This window comes from Lycorma delicatula, chromosome 12, assembly GCF_047948215.1.
Source record: "Lycorma delicatula isolate Av1 chromosome 12, ASM4794821v1, whole genome shotgun sequence".
NCBI classification, from domain to species: Eukaryota; Metazoa; Arthropoda; class Insecta; order Hemiptera; family Fulgoridae; genus Lycorma; species Lycorma delicatula.
Genome location: NC_134466.1, coordinates 52,601,149 through 52,621,093, shown reverse-complemented (window position 1 = coordinate 52,621,093; position 19,945 = coordinate 52,601,149).

The following is a 19,945-nucleotide window of genomic DNA, read 5'->3' as shown; positions in this document are numbered from 1 at the left end:
TAATTAAATATGTATAAATTTAAAATAAAATATTTTATAGCATTAGTTTTGTTATTTAATAGCCAGACCTCATATATGATGAAAAAATATTTTTGATATGCTGAGTTTTAAAAATTATATTTTTTTTGTTGGGATAATTTGTTTTGTTAAAAGAATTTAATTCATCTAAATATTTTTTTAACTGAGATAGGCATGCTACTCACTCACTTTTTATTCAATCCAGATTTGAAATGATTGTGATATAATCATTTCAATTAAAATCTTCTTTAGCATCCATAATCATTCTCCACTTTCAACATTACATTTGAGTAATCAGTAACCATTTTTTTTTTGCTAACTTTCATGAATTTAAGTGTTGCCAGTACTGCACCTACAACTCAAAATCACCCTGCAAACAGATTGGTACCAACATGATATAAAAAGGATAAAAAAATATATGAAAATATGGATTCTTAATATGGTAAAAAGTTAACCTACATAATATGCTTCAAACTAAGAAATCTTAAATATAACATCACTAATAAACCTGAAATAAATAAAAAAACAAACAAAAACATAGCCAAATGAACATATTGGGGTAGGGGTTGGAGAAATGGGTTAATATACAACAATCTTAATATATATATATATATATATATATATATATATATATATATATGTTGAAAAAGAAAAACATATAAAACGCATTTAAAGAAAATGATATTCTATCAATGGGGAAACCTACTGGGGCCCTATTAGAGATTGAAGACGTGATCATGACTCTACTAAGTATTAGTAAAATAAAATTTATGTTTAACCTGAAAAAAACACACACAATATACAAAACTTTACATCTACTTTCATAAAACTTAATCTACACTGCTTAATTTAAGAACTCTTAATGTAAAATTTATGTTAAATCCGAAAAAATAACATACACAATATACAAAACTATGTCTACTTTCATAAAACTTTTCATACACTATCGATGGAGAAAGTTACTGAGGCCCTATAAGAGATTGGGACCGCGGATGAAATGTAACTAAGTATTTATGAAATAAAATTTCTGTTGAACCTGAAAAAACATACACAGAATACAAAATTTTACATCTACTTTCATAAAACTTAATCTATACTGCTTAATCTAAGTAATCATAATGTAAAATTTATTTGAACCTGAAACAGAAACATACACAAATATTCAAAAATATCCCTACAGGGAAATTCCTATCAGTGGACCCTACTGGAACTGGGAATATCGCGATTTTATCTAATATTATACAATCAACTTAAAACTGCACAACTTAATTGTAATATGAAATTTTATAATATTAAACAATAATAACAAAAGTAAGTACCTTTAGTATAAACTTATCCTATTGTAAAAGGGAGTACCACAATGTAAGGAGGGCCACTTACATAGCAGCTCTCCCTTAGATTATTAAATGAACCGTTGAGTTACCTGAAACAAACAAAAATAAGACAAATTCTATTAGTGGCTATGACATTAATAATCTTTTATTTAAATTAGGAAATTCATTTTAATTATGATAATATTGAACTTTTTCTGACAAAAATATTTACTTATATTGTGTCAAGAATGATTAGATGGTCCATCTTTACTTGTTAAAGACTCCAGCCCGAGATGGACCTTTTTATTCGGAAACAGAATCGCTTACTAGAAAGGTTCGTAAGAAAAGCCATCCCCTCCTCCAAACTAAGTGGATATCAATGAAATGTTGCTAAACTCTTTTTAAAGCAATGGGGATCTATTTCACACAGAGACCCTTGGGAAATCAACTAATACTTTTATTGGGAATAGCAGCAGAAAAATTACTGAAATTAGTTTGAATTAAGCACTTCAGATGTGGATGGTAACAGATTGCTTTACTTCCAGATACTAGAGTAACATAGAATAGCAACAACTTTTCCTGATCTTAGACGGGAGAGGTGACAAGAGTAAAACTATTCCTTATCCCCAGGAATGTGTGGTAAATGAATGTACCCAGCTGAGCTGTAAAATATTCAACTAAGGTCATTGCTGAAAGATAGCAAAAATCAAAATTTACTGGATATCGGTACACCACCTGATCTTCTGTTTACTAGTCTTCCATATTCTTAGGTCATATTTAAATTTTTTGTAGTATAAACTGCATTGTATACTTTTATGGAATTTTTAAAATTTACAATGACATATGGGCTTCCAGTTGCTTTGTTGCAACAGAAGCCTAAACAAAACTTCAATCTATACAAAAACAAAAAAAAAAAACACAACTGAAACCATTTCTAAATTTGCATTTATTATATCTTCTATTAACCATATATTAGATGAAAATATTGTTTTGTTTCATCTGTTAAAACTCATTAACTATCAATAAAAGTTGGTAAATAGAATTCATTTTTACTATAATTAAAAGATTGGAAGTTTCTAAGACCCTGACGTACCAATAATTTGATTATTTCATTTACTTTACATGATGAAATCTCACAAGTTCAGTAACTTTTCATGACTATTCTTTACATTGTAAATGAATTGGGTGGCAAACAGAAAAATGTAGTTAAATAATAATTTTTATGTTACATTTCAATTTTATTAACGTATGTAAAAAATCAGGTGATATAATAACTGATAAGTACAAAAACTATTATTAGAAAAGTTAAAATTAATGAATTATTAAAAATATGAATATTTACAATCTTTTTGAAATATCATAAGCTCAGAAATGCACAACTTAAGTTTAGTTTCACTGCAGTATCTAATAAATTCATACAAATTTACGTACATATATAACTATATATATATATATTTTAATTTTTTTTATTTCTGATAAAAGAATAAAACTTTGTTATTGTTAATATATATATATATATATTTTTTTTTATAAAAAAAAAAAAATTGTTTTATTTTATAATATTTATGTGTAATATGCAATTTAATGTGAACAATTTGAAAAAATGTAATGCAACTGATGATGTAAGAAATTTGCAAAAACGTTTTTCCATGTGTAATGGAATGAGGTACCATCTTACTTTATTTATTGTTCTGTGCTTAAGCTGATCAAATAAATATAATTTTGTATATTAGTAAAGAGGATTATGATTCTTAAAAAAACTGATATTAGAAAAATAAATATGTGTACTCATATATATATATACTGTGCTAATAAAATGTAATATTATATGAAATATAAAACACCTAAACATAGTAATTAGATAAGTTAAAATTGCCTTATTTCCAATTACCAGTTTTTGCAATACTTCAGTTGGCATTAAATTTTATTTTATTGCATTAAAGTTTAATTCTTTTTAATATCTATTTTTTTTAATTAAATGGACTTGTATTAAACAGAATTTAAATATACCAGTTTGTCCATACTGGACAGCATAAGTACATTTAAGTTTATAATACCATTTAAAATTTCTCAACAGAAAACATTATAATTTCCAAAAAAAAGATGATAAATCATTAAAAAGAATAAAGAATTTAAATTAATACACCCTAAACTGTGTCAGAGCATACTTGCTACATCTTAAGCAAGAATCTAAATAGAATAATACACCCTGAATTTCATCAGAGCTTATCAAATTTTCTACCTGTTAACAAGAATTAAAAACTATACACCCTGGGTTGCATCAGAGCAAATCAAATTGAATATAAAACCAGTTATTGGAAATTAATATGTCAGAGATAAGTTAGGCACTGAACAAATACTGGCATTTCTTGATATTTAACTACCAAATTTCTTCTCTTTATTGTATTGATGCTTCTCTTTATTATACTGATATTATAATTTGCCACACAAAATTTTGTGGCATATATGACGTTTAATTGGTATTAAATGTCAAATGTTAATTGCCATTTAATTGGTATTAGGCAGATCTGGCCTGCCTAAAATTTAGAAATAAAAGTAACTGCAGTATCAAAAGAGAAAGTTACCTACCAATGATGTAAATTGGGGTCTAATCTAATGCCCTGACCTAACTCTTGGTATAAGACAAGTGATACTGGCTGATTGAAGCCACAGAGTGAGTAGCTCCATTAGTTGGTTGTCTAATTGAAGCTAAACTTTTACTACAAGTTGATTGGTGGCTAGTGTGTGCACCATGGTAGAGATTGGCTCTGCCTAAGGTCCATGATGAACCCATAATAGATCTACTCTCTGAAATATCAGTTGTTATCAAGGTAGCCCAATGTTTTTTTTCTATCAGTTGAGTGAGCATATAAAAAGAATGTTGTGAGGACATCTTGATGAGCATTGAATGTATGAAGGCTTAAGCTTTTTTTGATGAAGCAGAACGTGTTACAATAAGTCATGGAATCATTACATAAATGGATGGAGTGTCTTTTAATGAATACCATTATTATCATTAAATATATATATATATATATATACATATAAACATACACACATACACATATATATATATATATATATATATATATACATATAGAATGTTGTAAAATATGAATAGTACCTTAATTTTATTATGATTTGGCTCCACAACTTTACACTTATCACCACAGCTAATCCAAAGATGAAATCCATTGAGCAGTTGAAAGAATCAGTCAATCTGGTACTCTGAAGCTAGCAGGATGCATCAAGTGAAAAGTAGACGAGATCTTGAATGTAACGAGGTAGATAAACTATACAGTTTTAAATGTCACATTTTTATTCGTAGTTTATAAATTTTGATGTTGAAGATAACTTTAATTTTTAATTTCAACTTTGAACTTGATAACATTTTAATTTCACACTTATATATTGATCACACTTAAATTTCACCAATTTAAAAATATGTACAATGAGGTAAAATAATTATATTGTAAAAAAACCAGGATCAGTTCATGCCTTTTTAATATGCAAGGCAAATATATTACATCTAAAGATAATTAAATTTTGAAATGATTTAGATTTTTGTTATGCTAGAAGCATTTTTCAAATTATCATTTTAGTTTAAGTTTTGTTAATAAAATGATAGCAAACAAAGCACATTGCAAGTAAGTTATTTTTTTTTCAATTAAAAAAAGTATGTAAAATGAGATAATTTATTTTGGCACCTCTAGAATCAACTGACCCTGATTTTGAAAAAATTAAATTAACATGCAAGCATGCATCTTCTTTGAAGCAGTTGGCAGATGGCTGAACGCTGACTAGAAAAAGCAAAGGGGCATTGAAAATTTAAAATATTTTAAATAAAAGAAAATTAAATAGAAAAACTTTTAAGATTGTAATTAATTAAATATAGGTATGCTCTGACCTTTAATTTGGTTTACTACCTACAAAAAGAATTTAAAAAAAAAATATGTGAAATAAAATATCAAAGTAAAAAATTTATTGAATAAAATTTAATATAAAAACTGTCAGAAGTTCTTTTATTGATAAAAAATCAATATTTTTATAAATATATATTATATCTTATGTGAACAAGATTTAAAGGTCATGATTTTACTTTTTTTAAATATACCACTATTCAAAAAATTGAAACTATATCATTACTTATTTTTTATATTTCCAAAATTAAATTTAATTAAATGAATAATTTATTTAATAAGATGTAAATAATTTTTAAAGTGAGGTAATTTTGGAAACCCAATATTTAATACTAAAAAAAAAATAAAAAAATAAAAAATTATAAATTGATTTATAAGATAAGAGGAGGACTTACGCCACTGGCTGTGAGGTGTTGAACTGAAAAGACAAACACAAATAAACATAAAAGTAGAATACAAAAATAAAGAAAATATTAATAAAATGAACACAACTTCTATTTGTAGCATTTACATATTTATATATCACACAAATATACACATATATCACACTCCCCCCCCCCCCCATAATACTGACCGATCCCCGATGAATGATATCGGGATGGTGAAAGACGGACGCGACGCGGTTGTTGCGGAACAAATATTTTATATACCCAGCACTCCCGAGAACTGTTCATTGCATACAACATAGGTATTTATAATGTCATTACCAAATTGAAAATTATATTAAAAATAAAAATAGTATCATATCTGGTACCTGATGACAAAAAAAATAATACACCTTGAACTGTATCAGAGCATATCAAATTTGCTATCTGTATAATACACCTAATCTTTGTTGTTTTTACTGTTATCCTAAAAATTAAACCTAATTAGAACACAGAACCAGGGAAATATATATATTAATCCAGAAGATTTTATTATTTCACAATGAAAACAGAAATGTATTAAAGAATTGGAATAGATGTAACATACAGGAAATTTTTCTATTATTCCTTATATTAGGAACAACAGTATAATAAAACAAATTTTTCAATGGAATAAATATTCAGAGAGTTTTCAACATTTAAGGAATATACTTCTATTTTCCACATTTCTTTTTTCCTTTTTCTTTTTATGCAGCTAGTTTGCATTATTATCTAAGCCTCTTAATTATCACTTTTATGATAGACTTTAGAATGCATTTTCACAGCATAACATGACCAATCCAGTTAGGAATTAAAAAAAAAAACTCTATAAATTATACTATTTAAAGATGAAGAAAAATATTTTTTGACATAAATGATTTAAAATCATTATCTGAAAAATTTGTAAACGATAAATAAATACAAGTTATTGATAGAAAGTACAAACAATATGTGACTGATGAACTAGAATATAAAATTTTAATAGGAAAATAATACATTTAAGCAATCCAAGTAAAAATGGATTATTAAATAATATAAATACTAAATATCTATTGGAATTATTTTTATGTGTATGATTGTAGAAAAAAAAAATTAAATATTATGCAATTATACATGGAGAAGTACTTATTCAACAAAGTTATGAAGTAAAATTATAAGAAAATTATATATGAGATCAGTGGTAGGTGCGGTATAATTAACATTAGGAGACAGGTACTGATTAAAATACAAATTCCAATTTCTTACAATAAAAGAGAAGGTACCTGAAATAAGTTTTACATGAATTGGGAAAATTATTTATAAAACATCTAAATTTACAGAAATAAACTAATAATTTCAGTGGATCGACAGCAGGCAACATAATAAGGCCTTAGAGAACTTAAATGTGAGGACTGGGGTTGTATCTGTAGTTGCAAGTACAAAAGGTTTAATGTAGTGTATTTTTAGTTTTAACATTCCTGTAAAAGATAACAGTAAAGTAAATGAAAAATGTAACTAAAATTATTGACTGTAGAGTTCCTTGATATTTCTAGGCAGGAGACCAGAATACTTTCAAATACTGTTTAGCTTAACATTTGATGCTGTCAAAAATAGATTTACATAATGCCAAATGTTTTGAAGTATTTAGGGCAGGATTGAAGCTCTTTTTATATGGAAGCTAAAAAATCTGATAGAATGTTGTATCCTTAAATTTGTTAAAAAGGGTTTTAATAAAAACCTTTATAAACCTTTAAGGTTTTAATAAATTTGTAAAAAAAGAAAAAAATTGGATTTAATTTTGTAGATAAACTTGATTCTTGAATTAAGCAATTATGTAAATTATTATTAAACAAATGGAAGTGACTGCAAAGAAAAATAATATGAGAGGCTATTTTCATGTTTTACAGAATCTGGTGTAATATGTTTAAAAAAGCCAATACTACAAATTAAACAAATCACACGTTTCCTCTTATTTATGTAAACTTGTAAAAAAAACTTAAAGGAATCTGGTGAAATTATATAAACAGCCTGTTAAATAGTTTATAAACATTTAACAATAAATTATTATAATCTTTTTCCTTAAAATCAATTATATTTTTATTTTAACTCTTTGAAGAGACAATTCTAACTTGTTTCTTGACAATTCATTAAACTTAAATGCAAATATTTAACTTAAACACAGCAGAATAAATGATATATATATATATAAAATACCTGTTATTAATTTAATGCATGAACTATTTAGTAAGTTAGTGTTGAGTTAACCAAGTTAGAATTAATGTTAGTTAATGTTATTAAAACCATTTTGTTTTTTTTATGATGAAGCAGTTACATGTAAGCAATATTTTTAAGCCACATAAAAGGTTAACATGCAACATAATAGCTTAATATGTATAATATGTAGTTAAGCTACACAATTATTTCATGTATATTAATAATATTACTGTATAAGCACAAATAAAAAGCATGTAAATGTAATATGTACATGTAATATAAAGTAAAAATGTTTGTCTCTCCAAAGAAGTTAAATTTAAATATCTGATTAAAAGATTAGGAAAATAACAATTATTATTATTATTGTTAAAAAAACTGTTTACGGTAAATTAAAAGCAACTGAGAATTCATACAAAGGACAAAATTAAAACATTGTTAGTGATAAATGGTCATCTGGTGAACTGTGAAGATCCTTTGAATGAAAAAGTTTCAATATTTTCAAAGTGATTTTTTAATACTTAATAGTTTTAAAGAATTTAAAATTCTAAAGCACACTAAAGCACTATAGTATCGTTTAGTATAGTACCGTTTGATACTATCATTACACGTAGAACTTTTTTAAAGGCATATTGAAAGTATTCATGTATGACAATAAAAAATTTAAATAATATTATGAAAATAACTTTTTCGTAACATTACTTTTGTCATAATTACAGACAAGGATGTTCCCTATCCCAATACTTTTTAATCTTTACATAGAAATTACAGTTAATCAGGTAAAAAACAATTTAGATCTGGAGTAACTGTACAAGATGAAAAGATAAAGATGCTACGATTTGCTGATGATATAGTAATTCTAGCCGAGTAAAAAAAGTATTAGAAGAAACAATGAATGGCATGGATGAAGTTCTACGCAAGAACTACCACATGAAAATAAACAAGAACTAAATGAAATGCAGTAGAAATAATGTAGATGGATCACTGAATATAAAAATAGGACGAGAAAAGACTATGGAGATGGAAGAATTTTTCTATTTGGGAAGTAGAATTCCTAAAAATGGATGAAGCAGAAGTACAATATAAAATACCAAATACCACAGGCGAAACGAGCTTTCAATCAAAAATATAATTTTCTAACATCAAAAATTAATTTAAATGTCAGGAAAACTTTCTTGAATATATATGTTTGGAGCGTAGCTTTATATGGAAGTGAAACTTGGATGACCGGAGTACCTGAGAAGAAAAGATTACAAGTTTTTGAAATGTGGTGGTACAGGAGAATATTAAAAATCAAATGGTTGGATAAAGTGACAAATGAAGAGTTGTTGTGGCAAATTGATAAAGAAAGAAGCATTTGGCAAAATATAGCTAAAAGAAGAGACAGACTTATAGGCTACATCTTAAGGTATCCTGGAATAATTGCTTTGATATTGGAGGGATAGGTAGACGGGAAAAATTGTGCAGGCATGTAAAACAAATTGTTAGGGATGTAGGTGGTATACCAAAATAAAATGACTGGCATTAAATAGGAAATCTTGGAGCTGCATCAAACCAGTCAAATGACTGAAGACAAAAAAAAATGAAAATAAATGGAACTATTAATATATGGTCATTTGATTACTTGCTTAAAGGAATGAATATAAAATGGAGTTGTATATTTCTTCCTGTATAATGTTTAATGAGACATTCCACAAATAGCTATAAAGATATTAAAGTAAACTCCATAAAATTATTGTAATGAGAATGTAAAATTGGAGTGAACAAATATAAATAGTTTCAATGAAAGATTTAAAAAAAAATAATTAACTAACCAATGATATCAGTCAAGTGATGAGGTATTGCACATACCATTAAAAACCTTAACCACCAAAAACCTTATCTATAAATGTTACAAACTACAACAAAAATTAAAAAAATATTTCCAAAAATATTTTTTTTTTTGGAAAAAAATAGAGAAGAAAATGAAAATGGTAATTAAAAAAAGATGTGTGTTTTTCTTTTAATCTAGATTCTCTTGTAAGATTAAATAATTAAAAAATATGGTTTATATCTTTTTAATTGTATTAAAATATTCAGAAATTTGTAGGGTGGGTAATTTATTAAAGATTTAATCTGATAATAATGGATCAAAACAGAATATTAAAAATGGATTAGAATCATTTTTATTTGAATTTTAATGTATTTGTGTATTATATTCTATTGATATCTATTAGTGAACTGCAAAAATAAAATAAATTTAGGGGAAATAACTAAAACAGTTTTGGTTGATTATGCAATAAAACACTTTACAAAAGATTCTATACCAGGTTACAATCGAGTGACCATTTCTTTCTCCAGTTTAGCCTCCGGTAATTACCTTTCAGATAATACTTCAGAGGATGAATGAGGATGATATTTATGAGTGTAAATGAAATGTAATCTTGTACAGTCTTAGTTCTACCATTCCTGAGGTGTGTGATTAATTGAAACCCAACCACCAAAGAACACTGATATCCACGATCTAGTTTTCAAATCCATGTAAAAATAACTGATTTTACTAGGACTTGAACACTGAAACTCTTGACTTCCAAATCGGCTGATTTGGGAAGACTATCACTAGACCAACTTGGTGGGTACAACCAGGAGATCTGGAAATGAATGCAGTTAACTACAACTGATGTCCAGGAAAAAATTAGAAATATAGGAAACAAAAATAAATTTAAAAAATTATCTTTAATTAAAATTAATCAGTTTAATATAATTAATTAAAATTAAAAAAATTATTTTTATGAACTCTTGAGAAATAAATGAAAAACATATTTGCAATAATGAAAAATATTTGCAGCAGGAAATAAATTATAATCACTGGGTTGTTTTTCTAGAAAATTACTGAAAAAAAATTGCACAAGAAAAAAGAATTAACAAAGAATTAGACACAACATAGTTCTCAAAATGTGGGGTTGTTGAGTAAAATTTGGTTCAATGATTCTGTATTGAAAAAGATTCTGATTGTTCTAGTGGTGAGATAACACAATTATTATAGTCTTAAAAGAAAGGTAAAATGAGAGAAATTATATAAATAAATAAAAAAGTTAAAAATAATTAAAACTTAAATTATAATATAATTTAGTAATTTTAAGTAACTTTAATAGATTTCAAGTAATCTGTTAATATAATAAATGACACCCACATTCTCAGGTGCTAGATTAGACAACATTCTATTTATTGCTTTTATGATCAGCAACTAGCATTGCAAATTCATTTACTTTTTTTGGAAATTTAGTGGAATTTTCTAAAAATACTAGTTATTTTTCTGTTTAGCCTCCAGAACCACTGTAGGGTTTTACTTCAGAGGATGAATGAGGACGATATGTATGAATGTAAATAAAGTGTAGTCTTGTACAGTCTCAGGTCGACCATTCCTGAGTTGTGTGGTTAATTGAAACCCAACCACCAAAGAACACCGGTAACCACGATCTAGTATTCAAATCCGTATAAAAGTAACTGCTTTTACAAGGATTTGTACCTTAGAAATCTCAACTTCAAAATCAGGCAATTTGCAATGATGAATTTAACCACTAAACCATCTGGTTAGTCCAAAAATTCTAGTAAAATACAATACAAATAAAACATACTAATTAAAAAAAAATAAATGTATTAAATTCTGATAAAGAACTATGTATTATAATTTTCCTAATTCAAAAGCAATTAAAATAATGTAATTTTTTCTTTTATTACAGTTTCTAAAAAATAACTGAAAATAGAAAAGTATTTCCTGTTTCAGCTGTAATAAAGTATTCAGATACATCAAACAGAAAGATCAGACAGTTCCTAAGATATTCACAGTACTAAGGTACTTCTTTTCAGTAAGCCATTAAAAAGGTAGCCAAAAGCAAGAAAAAACATGTCTATTCAATACCTATGAATTACATTAAATATTTATACAAGCACTAACCAAATATAATAGAAAAATTACTCAATTCCTATAAAATTACTAAAAAATATTAAGATATTTTATATTTGTTTCTCCTGAATAAAATTCATTTTAGTTCCATATTTCAAATTAATCAGCAATTAATTTAGTAAAAATTTCCGCCATATTGAATTGTCCACATAAAACAAAAAATTGCATCATCTTTCGTATTTTGAATAAAACATATTTTATAAACCGTAAAATTATTATTTAACAGCTATTTAAATTTAAAAAACCAATCTATGTAAAAAGTTGCATCATACCAACTCTAACAACCTGCTTTTAAAAAACCACATTGAAATCTTAATTTACAAATTTCATTAAACTACGTAAATTAAAAAAAAAAATTTAATCTAATACCAATGTATTAAAAAAAAATCTATGTTGTATACAATAAACTAAATCAAACGTTCCTAACTTTAAAATAATGTCCTAATTGTGTGGTTTTCCTTTCTAGAAAATTCTTCAAAATTACCACAGAAATAACGCACAAACACGTAAGCGATTTCGACGAGACTGAACGATATCTCTAATTGGTACGAGTTAGAAAAACTTCCAAATAACTATTACTTTTCAGTGTCTCTGATTGGTCAATGGTATTACAGTGGTTGACTTACTTTAACAACCCTGTGGTAACGTAATGTAAGTAAACCTAAATAAATGATTACTTTAAAATATAAATTTGAATTATATATTTTAAAATAAAAAGTAGAATCTAATTTCAAAATGATTTTATTTACTTTTCACCTGTATTAAAATGTTATTAAATAAAATCATTACGTCATCAGAACTGCCAATGTAGTTAAAAATTAACAGACATTTTTTTTAATAATCTTTTACAGAAGCGAATTTTTGTTTTGTGTACCCGGTACTTATTTTTTGAATTAGGAAAAGTAAGAAAATAAATTTGATAATAAAGAGAATATTATTTTATGTCCTCTAAGACGGAAAAATTTATTTAATTAATATAAAAGAAAATTGGTAAACATAAAATGAATTTGGTTATAAATTATTTTCCAGACAAAATAACTTTTTTATTTTTAACTGAATATTTTAAGATTAAATTATTCATAAAATAAATTTTATTAAAACATTTACGTTAAAAAATTCAAATTGGATTAATATGGTTTAAGCAATCAGCTGTTAATCTCCTCTAAAAGAAAAACGTGAAATATGCACGAAGAAGTTGTTTTCTGATTTTTTTTTTACTTGATTTACCAGTAATCTTCTTTTTTTATAAAGGTACAGTTTATAGCCAAGATTATATTTAATTTTTTTAGTTTTATTTTATTTTTTAATATTATTTAACTATTTATGTCTAATAAAAATCATGTTAATAGATTAATCTAAATTTAGTTAGGTTAAGAATAAATTTTAATCTGTCATAAGTTTAATGTTGGATAAATTTTAATTCCCTATTATAATAAAAACATGAATAACAATTCTAAGAAAAGAAATACTGCAGTTTATAATTTTGTGTATTTTAATATGGATTATTTAAATATTACAGCTTCAGTATCTGTAATTATGATAATTTAAATATTCGGACATTCTAACGTAATAGAACGATTTCGAAAGTTCTTGTAATAACAGACACCTTTTTATTTATTTATTTATTAATATTTTTTAATATGATTAATGCACCACATTAGTTAGATGTTTGTGTGTGGGAATATGAGATAGAAAGTTTTAGTATATGTAATAAGTACTATTCCTGGATAAGATTCGATCCTGGGAATTTGTGGGTGAAAGGCTTACGTTACCACTTCCCCACGAAAATCAGCGGAACGTTAATGATGATCACATTACTATTTAAAAAAAAAAACACTATAAACATAACTTTTTATTTAAAAAAAAACCACTGTTTTTCAATATAATATAATCACAGATATTTAATTATGTTTAAAATATTATTTATTTCTGATCAAAAATATAATTTTATACGCATTCGAGTGCTCTTGCATGTATCCATGTATTAGAAACTTTTAAAATAATATACAAGGGTTGATTTTGATTTCTTCATTGCACAGTTGAACAATTGCTACTGTAAAACAGTTAAAGAGATTAAACTTATATATATTTTTTATAATCTTGTCTTTCTAGCCCCACTTTATTCATTTTCATTTTACCCCCTCATCCCTTTCATTATGTTGTTGTTTATTGCAAGCTATAGTATATGTGTCTTATTTCTTACGGCACGTACTCATTTTTGTCCTTGAAAATTAACTAACCGGCGTTCTTTGTTTTAAATTGTTAACATCGACACAACATAGATTTATTCTTTATAGACGATATACAGGACATGAGTTTTTTCTGCATGTATATAAAAATAATTTTTAAGAACAGCTGCCTTTCTTTTTTGTTCATCCCTCGCACGCACATACCACGTACACACGCGTCAGAAATGAATACGCAGTTCTCATATAAGCTAAATACAAACAGAGGAATGATTAATTATAACATGAAATAATCACGTACATATATATATATATATATATATATATATATATACACGCACACACACACACACACACACAGAGAGCAATAGATAAAAAAACTTTGCTTAAAAGTAGACACAGAAGCGACTATTGACTGGAAAAATTCCTAATTTATTTGATAATTTACAAAAATTATTATTTAATTAAACCGACGTGTAGATCGATATTCAGAAAATAATTCCTGTGTGTTTATATTTACGAATGTGCTTTCTTCTCTAAAAAGAATAATTTATTTATTTTTAAAAATAACAATTATACACCTTTACAAACTATACAACGAAACTCTTTTCGTATAATTTAACACAATATTTCGTCTTAACGCGAAAGGGCTTTATTTTAGTTCTGTTGCTATTTTTAATAATAAACTAACGAACCGTTTAAAAATCTTTCAGGAATTTATTTAAAATACAATTAAATGATTTTCTTTTACGGAAATCGGTAATTTTTTTGAATCTGACAGCTACTTTTTTCAATCTTTTTTTTAACGTAATACTTGTAAGAGGTCCAATAAATACATTATTGTTTATAATTATAAATATAATCTAACAAAACTTAACCTACACTCCCTTTACTCGCTAACCTTGACTAGCGTACATTTTAAAGTACGCTTACGTATTTTTCATTTTTTAAGAATTCTAAAATTTTACCTTTTGCAGAAAAATTGTAAAAATAATCCAACCAAACTTAACCTACGCTTGCTTTGCTCGCTAACCTTCGCTCACTAATCAAGGTTAATGAGTATAGGTTTACGTTTGGTTAAATTATATTTATAAAGCCGGCCTCCGTGGCGCGAGTGATAGCGTCTCGACCTTTCATCCGGAGGTCTCGGGTTCGAATCCCGGTCAGGCATGGCATTTTGATACACGCTACAAATCATTCATTTCATCCTCTGAAGCATGCCTAACGGTAAACCCGGAGGTTAAAAAAAAAAAATTATATTTATAAACCTACCGGGTTGGTCTAGTGGTGAACGCGTCTTCCCAAATCAGCTAATTTGAAAGTCAAGAGTTCCAGCGTTCAAGTCCTAGTAAAGTCAGTTATTTTTACACGGATGTGAATACTAGATCGTGGATACCAGTGTTCTTTGGTGGGTTCGGTTTCAATTAACTACACTTCTCAGGAATGGTCTGAGATTGTACGACTACATTTCATTTACGCTGATTCATCTTCTGAAGTATTATCTGAACGATAATTACCGGAGGCTAAAACAGGAAAAAGAAAGAAGAAAGATTATATTTATAATTAATAATTATAAGCAATAATGCCTATATTGGTCCTCTTTACAAACATTAAGTTTAAAAAAAATTGAAAAAAGTGGCTTTCGGATTTCGAAAAAGTACCCGGAAACTCTGTTTAATTTTTAAATAATATTAATTAAAAAAATATCAAAAACATCTGATTTTTCTTATCACGTTCAACAAGAACAAACATATGTACTCAAAACAATTTTCATTAATGTTTTCAAATGTGTTAATTTTTTTGTAATACTTTTTTTGTTTATTATATTTACCTTAAGATTATTTCATATGTTTATATTTAAATAATAATTAATATGAGCTTTAATCATATCTGTTTTTGTCTTATAATTTATGTTTTTATATTTATTTCATAATGATGTGACATATAATTTATTATTATGGACCGATAAAAATAAAAGTTTTATTTACTTTCGGCCTTCTACACAAAAAAAATCTGATGTAGACACCATATAACTCCTGGTACGGGTATTAAATTACATATACACTTTTTGTGCTGCACTTCATTTAAACTTATTTCATTTGAAAGTGAGATACGATCCTACAATCTTTAGTAAAGTGGACAATTACACAACAGCATTGTGGTGGATATCATATTCAGGGTCGGATTTAGCCTTTGAGCCGCTCAGTGCAAAAGTAGAAAATTGCGCCCCTTTGGAACTAAACTGTAAGCATTCTAAAAAACAGGTATATGTGAACTTTTTATTATAAGCTTTTATTTAACTTGCTTTAGTTATAATCAAATCTTGCAACTGCTATATCTTTTGATCTATCGTATGAAAATCAATGAAATTTGGTACACGTATGTAACTTCGATGACAATACAATGCTACAGTGTCGGCATTTTTATATGACCCCCCCCCCCCACTCATTACCACTATGCTAAATTCATGCATGTTGCTTAAAATTTTCATTTCTCATGAACTATCGTACGAAAATGACTGAAATTAGGTACAACTTCGATGTGTAGAAATAAATATTTTTAGTTTTTTTTTAGTCTTAATAAACAAACAAACTTGAACAAACAATAATATTCAGATATAAATATTATTAAGAATATCTTTTTTGGATGTAAAAAGTTTATTGTTCATTAAGACTAAAAAGTAAAAAATAATACAAAAAAAAAATACAAAAATATATTTGATTACATATAAAAATTATTTTTTAAAAAAGCTTTTATTTAACTAATATTAATATTAACATTAATAAAAAAAGGAAACAAATTAGAAAAACCCTCTAAAAAGTATAAAATAAAAATTAAATCAAATTGAGAATTTTAAACAAAAAAATATAATATATTATCAAATATAAAAATGCACTGAAAAGTAAAAAAATAAATTATATAAATATCAAATAAATAACCGATAAATAAATGTAATAATTATTAAATTTTAAAATTAAAACTAATGAAAATATTTCGTTAAATAAAAGCGTGGCGCAGTTTTTATAACAATCTTTTCGAATAAGTATTTATAGACATTTGCTGTATTTTAAAATATATTTTTTGTTTAATGAGGTTGTTTAATATATGTATATACTTATCTGTAATAAAATAACTCAAGTTTTAATTCTTTGATGGTTCAAATTTGCACCGAGGTGACCTTTAAGGATTAATAAGATTAAAAATAAAAATTAAATTTAGAAATCTTGTCCAAAGTTATTACATTTTGACGGTAATCTGAAAAATTAGCTTCAGAATTCGTTTTTGTATGACAGATAGTGAAGGTTTTACCGCGATTTACAAATAAAATTTACGGGAAAATAGCGTTTCGTCCGAAAAGTGATCTTATCTTAATTAATTACCGACAAGCGTCTAATTACCATACAGATTTGTAATTAATCTCGTTGTGGAAGGTATTAAATAACGTTTCAGGTGGTATAAAAAATTCTTCTGTACCTGTTTAACTTCCGGACTTTCAACGATTTTAGTAAGGAATTTCGCTGAAAAAGACAAAAACATCATTGAATAACGAAAAACCTACTTCGAACATCGAAAAAATAGCTTCGAGGTGTTTCGACTCCTGTCCTGGGCCATTTTCGTGTCAAATTTCGTACCTATAGGTACAACGCACGAACGCACACACACACACACACACACACACACACAAAGAGAGAGAGAGAGAGAGATTGCTTTTTATATAAATATAGATTACTGAAGTAGTGCATTGAAAGTTTTGTGGTCATTAGTACATAATAATAATTAGATTGTTTTATTGCTTTTAAGAATTTTTTCAAAATATTTTCTAATTAATTCAGAAACTTTTGTGATTTTTTTTTCATTTTGTTGTGGCAATTTTGCGTCATTTTTTTTTTACTCCGTGCCGGGCACGGACTATCGAAGTGTTCATCCGGTCCTGTCACATCGCATCCCATTTTTTTGTGGTGTCCGTATCAGCATTTTATATTAGTTTATGTATCAATTTTGTTTCACGTCGCTCATGTAGTTATGTGGTTTAAATAAGAATGTGTCGGATCCGTAACCATGCACTCATCAGTTCGAACCCGACATCATACATATATTTAAAAAAATTGAAATATATTGATTTATTAATAATTATTAACCGCTGTAAAGAGTTTTGAATTAAAATGAAAAGTATATAAAATTTTATTTCACTAATAACTTATCATCTTTTTCATAGTTTTTCTTTTTTTGTTATTATTGAATTATTATTTATCGTAATTTTTTTTTTACAATCAGAAGTTAATAATTATTAATAAATCAATAATTTAAATTAAAAAAAAATAAATAAATAAATAAAAATGTACATGATGTCGGATTCGAACCTATGCGCCTTCCCCTTGTAAGATCCAAATCATTCATTGATTAAAAGTTTATTAGGCTACAACTCTTGAACCAATGAAAATAAGTACCACTTATGATATATCGTTGAAAAGCTCTCAATCAGGGCTTATTACTGCAGTTAACAAAAAGTTCAAACTTTTTGGATTTTGAAGTTTTTTGGACACTTTTGGTCCAGTCGATTGCAATCAAAAGGAGAGATGCAGAACTAGATGTTACAACAGTCTTAAATCCAAAATTTCAACATCCTACGGCTAATTGTTTTTGAGTTATGCGAGATACTTATGTACACACATACGTCACACCGAACACCGGGTTGGTCTAGTGGTGAACGCATTTTCCCAAATCAGCTGATTTGGAAGTCGAGAGTTCCTGCGTTCAAGTCCTAGTAATGTCAGTTATTTTTACACGGATTTGATTACTAGATCGTGGATACCGGTGTTCTTTGGTGGTTGGGTTTCAATTAAGCACACTTCTCCAGGAATGATCGAACTGAGATTGTAGAAGACTACACTTCATTTACACTCATACATATCATCCTCTGAAGTATTATCTGAACGGTAATTACCGGAGGCTAAACAGAAAAAAGAAAAAAAGACGTCACGGCGAAATTTGTCAAAATGGATTCTGGGATGGTCAAAATGGATATTTCCGTCGAAATTTGAAAACCGAAATTTTTCGCGATTACAATGCGTCCTTTATTTCGTGCAATATAGTAACAGAAAAGTCTTACTGAATTTCTACTGTTGGGCAGAATTGGAATGTTAAATTAAATTTATACATTTTTTAAGTACTGAAATAAATATTTTATAAGTAAAATTGCGCAGAATTATAGCGTATTTTAATTTTTTATAAATAAAGAGAAAAAAAATTTTCTCAAAATCTAAAAAATAAAATCAAAATTAAAAAAAACGTCATAAAAAACAATTTTCAATACGTTTCTGTTACTAATTATCTAACTGAAATCTAGTAGTAATATTGATGTTATTAATTTATCTACATTATAATAGTTGTTTTAATAATACTTGTTATTTCATTCATATGATGTCATCATAAATAATCATTGTTGTACATATTATGCATGTTCGTACACGCCCATACTATGTGCGTCCAGTATTATTTTTGTTTTCCGTTGTCTTTCATGAATTTTATGCGATTGTTTCAACTCGTTACAACACGGTTCGTTCACACATAGGAAAAGCCAGGAAATATAAACTTAAGAAAAATTGCGGACAATTGCATTTTGATGGATTTAGATTTGGCTTTTCCATTAACCCGCCGTTACTCGACGAGTGAGCTCATGCATCGATTTTCGTTTAATTATCCATATTTAATTGATTTTTATTTTTTTTATACCGATATTCAGGTTTTATTTTTTACTTTTTATTAACAAATTATCTGTTTATTAAAAAAGAACAAAAAGAAGAAACTGGTTTACCTAAGTATAATTCCCTTACATTAATACTGATTATATTTACATATCACTATAATAAATTTGTCTACATTCTTTTTGTCTTCAGTCATTTGACTGGTTTGATGCAGCTCTCCAAGATTCCCTATCTAGTGCTAGTCGTTTCATTTCAGTATACCC